We start from the raw sequence: 6636 nt of genomic DNA on the forward strand, positions 1-6636 counted from the left end.
TCATTTGTTAAAAGCTGAATTCTGGGCTGGGCAAGGTGGCTGGCACCTGTAATCCCAGCACTTTGGGAGGCTGAGGCGGGTGGATCATGAGGTTTTCACATGGTAAAAACCCCGTCTCTACTAAAAACAAAAATTAGCCAGGTTTGGTAGTGGGTGCGTGTAGTCCCAGCTACTCGGGAGGCTGAGGCAGGAGAAGCACTTGAACCCGGGAGGCGGAAGTTGGAATGAGCTGATATCTCACCACTGCACTCTAGCCTGGCAACAAAGCAAGACTCGTCTCAAAAAGGCAAAACAAAAACCTGACTTCTGGCTGGGCACAGTGGCTCACACCTGTAATCCCAACACTTTGGGAGGCCAAGGTGTTCGGCTTGTGGGTGGATCACCAGAGGTCAGGAGTTCGGGACGAGCCCAGCCAACATGGCAAAAACCCATCTCTATTAAAAATACAAACATTAGGGCCGGGCGTGGTGGCTCAAGCCTGTAATCCCAGCACTTTGGGAGGCCAAGGCGGGTGGATCACGAGGTCAAGAGATTGAGACCATCCTGGTCAACATGGTGAAACCCCATCTCTACTAAAAATGCAAAAAATTAGCTGGGCATGGTGGTGTGTGCCTGTAATCCCAGCTACTCAGGAGGCTGAGACAGGAGAACTGCCTGAACCCAGGAGGCGGAGGTTGCGGTGAGCCGAGATCGCGCCATTGCACTCCAGCCTGGGTAACAAGAGTGAAACTCCGTCTCAAAAAAACAAAACAAAACAAACATTAGCCAGGCATGGTGGCGCACATCTGTAATCCTAGCTACTGGGGAGACTGAGGCAGGAGAATCGCTTGAACCCAGGAGGCGGAGGTTGTGGTGTGCCGAAATTGCAACATTGCAGTCCAGCCTGGGTGACAAGAGCGAGACTCTGGTCTCAAAAAAAACCAAAACTGGCCAGGCGTGGTGGCTCACGCCTGTAATCCAAGCACTTTGGAGGCCAAGGCGGGTGGATCACCTGAGGTCAGGAGTTCAAGACCAGCCTGACCAACATGGTGAAACCCCATTTTTTTTTTTTTTTTTTTTTTTTTGAGATGGAGTTCCGCTCTTGTTACCCAGGCTGGAGTGCAATGGCGCGATCTCGGCTCACCGCAACCTCCGCCTCTTGGGTTCAGGCAATTCTCCTGCCTCAGCCTCCTGAGTAGCTGGGATTACAGACACGTGCCACCATGCCCAGCTAATTTTTTTGTATTTTTAGTAGAGACAGGGTTTCACCATGTTGACCAGGATGGTTTCGATCTCTTGACCTCGTGATCCACCTGTCTTGGCCTCCCAAAGTGCTGGGATTACAGGCTTGAGCCACCGAGCCCGGCCGAAACCCCATTTTTTAAAAAAAATTTAAAAAAAATGAAAATGTTTAAAAACAAAACAAAACAAAACACAAAAACCTGAATCCTGGAACTAAATTCAGATGTACTGAGTCAGAATCGCTGGGACCCAGGAATCTCCATTTTGGCAAATTGCCCCTATCATTCTCAAGCAAGGTATTTGAAAAATCACTGCCTTAGGGGTTGAATAAAAGTCTCCTGTGAGGGTGTGTTATTTGAAAATAAGCCCCTAGTGTGACTCTCATGCAACCCACCAGGGAGGGGAGTAAGCGCCCCAGAAGAATCACTGATTAAACATTTTCAATTTACAGTTAAGGATAATGAGATCCGAAGGGTAGGAATAGCATTTTCATTCATTTATTTATTTTAGACAGAGTCTTGTTTGGTTGCCCAGGCTGGACTGCAATGGCACAATCTCCACTCACTGCAACCTCTGCCTCCTGGGTTCAAGCGATTCTCTTGCCTCAGCCTCCAAAGTGACTGGGATTACAGGTGCATACCACCATGCCTGGATAATTTTTGTATTTTTAGTAGAGACGGGGTTTCACCATTTTGGTCAGGCTGGTCTCGAACTCCGGATATTGTGATCTGCCTGCCATGGCCTCCCAAATTGTTGGGATTATAGGCGTGAGCCACAGTGCCCAGCCAATAATTCTGTATTGTATATGTATTTTTTTTTTTTCTTTTTGAGACAAGGTCTAACTTGGTCTCCCAATCTGGAATACAGTGGCACAGTCACAGCTTACTGCAGTCTCAAACTCCTGGGCTCCAGTGATCCTCTCACCTGAGCCTCCGCAGTAGCTGGGACCATAGGTGCATACCACCACACCCACCTAAATTTTAAATTATTTGTAGAGAGGGGTCTTACTATGTTGGCCAGGCTGGTCTTGAACTCCTGGGCTCAACTGATCCTCATGCCTCAGCCTCTCACAAGTGCTGGGATAATAGGCATGAGCAATCCCACCTGGCCCTAAATCAGGCAGCATTAAAGCTCTTGCTTATCACAATGTCTGGCATACAGTTAGTACTCGATATTTTGGCAGGGCTCTGGCTCACGCCTGTAATCCCAATGCTGTGGGAGGCCAAAGTGGGCAGATCACTTGAGGTCAGGAGTTCGAGATCAGCCTGGCCAACATGATGAAACTGTCACTATTAAAAATGCAAAAATTAGCTGGGAGTGGTGATGCACACCTGTAGTCTCAAGTACTCAGGAGGCTGAGGCAGGAGAATCGCTTGAACCTGGGAGGTAGAGGTTGCAGTGAGCCGAGATTGTGCCACCACACTCCAGCCTGGGCCACAAAGCAAGAGTCCGTCTCAGAAGAAAAAAATAATATTTTATATATATGTATAGCCCATATATATATATATATATATATATATATATGGCAATAAATGTATGTATCTTAAATCTCACAACTTGATGTTTAATCTCACAATTTCATGAGGTACCATTATTCCATTATTATTATTATTATTATTAGAGACAGAGTCTCAGTCACCCAGGCTGGAGTTCAGTGGCATGATCTCGGCTCACTGCATTCTCTGCCTCCTGGGTTCAAGTGATTCTCCTGCCTCAGCCTCCCCAGTATCTGGGATTACAGGTGCCCACCACCGTGCCCAGCTAATTTTTGTATTTTTAGTAGAGACTGGGTTTCACCATCTTGGCCAGGATGGTCTCAAACTCCTGACCTCATGATCCATCTGCCTTGGCCTCCCAAAGTGCTGGGATTATAGACATGAGCCACCATGCCTGGCAATTTTCTGTGTTTTTAGTAGAGATGGAGTTTCACCGTGTTGGCCAGGCTGGGTTATTATTTTATTATTTTAAGACAGGGTGTACCTCTGTCACCCAGGGTGCAGGATCAGTTTCCATGGCTCACTGCAGCCTTGACCTCTTGGGCTGAAGGGCCCTCCTGCCTCAGCCTTCTCAGTAGCTTAGCTGAGACTACAGGTGCAAACTACCACATCAGCTTTTTTTTTTTTTTTGTTCAAGATATGGAGTCTCACTATGTTGCCCAGGCTGGTCTTGAACTCCTGGGCTCAAGCAGTCCTCCAGCCTCCACCTGCCCCCACCCCCAAAATGCTAGGATTACGGGCATGAGTCACATCTCCCAGCCCTAAATGATGATTTTTTTTTGAGACAGGGTCTTACTCTGTCATCTAAGCAGAAGTAGTGGTGCAATCATGGCTCCATGCAGCCTCGAGCCCCCAGCCTCAAGCAATCCTCCCACCTCAACTTTCCAAGTAGTTGGCACTACAGGTGTGCACAGCTAGCTATTTTTCTTTAAGACAGTCTCCCTCTGTCACCCAGGCTGAAATGCAGTGGGGAAATCTTGGTTCACTGCAACCTCTGCCTCCCGGGTTCAAGTGATTCTCCTGCCTCAGCCTCCTCAGTAGCTGGGATTACAGGCACATACCATCACACCCGGCTAATTTTTGTATTTTTAGTACAGACGGGGTTTCACCATGTTGGTCAGGCTGGTCTTGAACTTCTGACCTCGTGATTCACCTGCCCCGGCTTCCCAAAGTGCTGAGATTACAGGTGTGAGCCACTGTGCCCGGCCTAATTTTTTTTCCCCTTCCTTCCTTCCTCTTGTTGAGACAGGATTTTCACTCTTGTTGCCTAGGCTGGAGTGCAAAGGCGAAATCTTGGCTCTCTGCAACCTCCACCTCCAGAGTTCAAGTAATTCTCCTACCTCAGCCTCCCAAGTAGCTGGGATTACAGGCATGCGCCACTGTGCCTGGCTACTATTGTATTTTTAGTAGAAATGGGCTTTCACCATGTTGGCCAGGCTGGTCTCAAACTCCCGAGTTTCCCACCCGCCTCACCTCCCAAAGTGCTGGAATTACAGGCGTGAGCCACTGTGCCCGGCTACTATTGTATTTTTAGTAGAAATGGGCTTTCACCATGTTGGCCAGGCTGGTCTCAAACTCCCGAGTTTCCCACCCGCCTCACCTCCCAAAGTGCTGGAATTACAGGCGTGAGCCACTGTGCCCTGCTCATAAATGATTTCTAAGATGCTAAACAACTCTGCTGGCGTTGTCTGATCAGTTCTCTGGTTCTTTCCCCTCTGACCACATTGTGACCTCTTCTCAGAATATCCCAACCATTTGTCTTTTCTACCTCTGATTCCACCTTGAACTCCTAAAGCTCTTAGAGAGAGAGCCCCTTAGCAAGGAACCTCTCAACAGCCCCAGGCCTGTTCACCCTGGAGTGAACCCAGGAGGCTGAGGTTGCAGTGAGCCTGGATTGTGCCCATGCACTCCAGGGCGATAGAGGAAGACTGTCTCAAAAGGAAAAAAAACAAAAACGTATGGGGCCGGGCGCAGTAGCTCACGCCTGTAATCCCAGCACTTTTGGAGGCCGAGGCGGACAGATCATGAGGTCGGGAGATAAGAGACCAGCCTGGCTAACACGGTGAAACCCTGTCTCTACTAAAAAAAAAAAAAAAAAAAAAAAAAAAACCGGGCTAGTGGGCGCCTGTAATCCCAGCTACTCGGGAGGCTGAGGCAGGAGAATCGTTTAAACTTGGGTTGCAGGGGTAACAGTGAACCAAGACGGCGCCACTGCAGCCTGGGGGACAGAGCAAGACTCCGTCTCAAAAAAAAAAAAAAAAAAAAAGTTTAACAGACTATATAAGGCAATAAATATATATAGCTTAAAGCTCCAAGTGTACCCCCTGCATCCCGTTTATTCTGCCTAAGTGCCCAGAGCTGGGATCCCCTCCCCACACTACCCCCTCACAAACACGTCGTAGCCTAACAATACTTTAGATCAAAATAACATTCTGCTGTTTTCAGATTTTTACTTACATGATCCTATTTAATCCTCACAATGCACCTGCCGAGAAGAGATTATCATCCCATTTGACAGAAAGCTCAGCAACAACGTGGGCCTTAATCAGCAGTTGATGACGAAGCCAGGTGGGACGTCCGGCTTCCTAGAGTACTCCAGCAGCACGCACTGCAGCCCACCCCCACGTCCGCTGGAACCCAGAAGCCAGAGCGCGTTGATTAGCAAGACCTGGGGGCCCTGGGGCAGTGGGAGGATAGCGAACACGTGGGTGCTGATTAGCTAACAGGCGCCTGCTGTCTTAGTTCAAACAGGAGCGGGGTGAGGCCTGAGACGCTAAGAAAATGTGGATTAAGTGTGGTGGGCTGGGTTGCGTTAACCATTCTCAGCATTCTCTGGGAAAGTCCCACACTTGGTACTCAGTAGACATCCCCTGCGGTGGGTGATGTTGGCAGTGGCGGGAGACACACACACAGTTTTTAAAGAAGTCTTCGTTCACACTCCACCCGCACCAGAGGGCTTCAGCCCCTGTGGTATTCACTCCCCTTTAGAGCTAATTTGAGAAACTGTCTCAAATTAAAATCCAGCAGCTAGAGATAGGCTGAGGTGAGAATGCTGAGCTGTTCAGACACTGACCTGGTTAACTTTACAAGCTCACTGGTTTCCAGAGGGTTGGGGACCCTTCTTAGCCTCCTAGCTCAGAGAGAAAAGTGGGGGCGGAGGGACGGGAGGCTGCCGGTTTAATCTTCACCCAATGCCCACTTCAGCCAGGGGTTCCTGGAAGGACGGGCTGTGGCGTATTTCATAACACTTTCCTTCCTCTATTCTCTTCAGGGCCCAGGAGGCAAACCTCCCAAGCCTCCCGGTCCCCGTGGCTTCCCTCTCACCGAATCCCAGCCCTACCCCTTCTCCCGCGGAGTCCCGGCTGGGATACCTTGGCCGCCGGACGCACTCCTCAGGCCCCGCGTGCTCGAGCCTCGGGGGACTCGGCCGTCAGCCCCCGGGACCGCCTCCCCGCGCAGCACCTCCTGCCTCCCGCGCGGGCACGTGGGATCTTGACTCGCCGCCCCCGCCTCCTCCTGCTCGGCGTCCTAGCCCGCGGCTCGGGGCGCGGCGCGTGGGCGTGCTGCGGGGCGACCATGGCTGTAGACTGTTACCTCCAGTTCCCACAGTAACAATCGAAAGCCACGGTTGCCCTGGAGACGCGGGGGCGGGGCGCGCGGACGGCGCCGGCGCGGGGCGGGCTGACGTCAGGGCCGCGGGGGGCCGGGCGGGGCGGCGGGGGCCGAGGAGCGCGCGTGGGCCACGGCCCTTCGCAGCCCTTGAGGGCAGGCACGGGGCAGCCAGATGGCGGCGCCTGCGTTGGTCAGCACCGCGGACAGCGGCGGCCCGGGGGAGGGGCCCTGAGGGACGAGAACGGGGGTCCCGGGGCGCGGCGGCGGCGGCCGGGGCCGCAGTCCTGGGGCGGGGCCAGGCGTCGGT

This window comes from Saimiri boliviensis, chromosome 17 (genome assembly GCF_048565385.1).
Source record: "Saimiri boliviensis isolate mSaiBol1 chromosome 17, mSaiBol1.pri, whole genome shotgun sequence".
Taxonomy (NCBI): Eukaryota; Metazoa; Chordata; class Mammalia; order Primates; family Cebidae; genus Saimiri; species Saimiri boliviensis.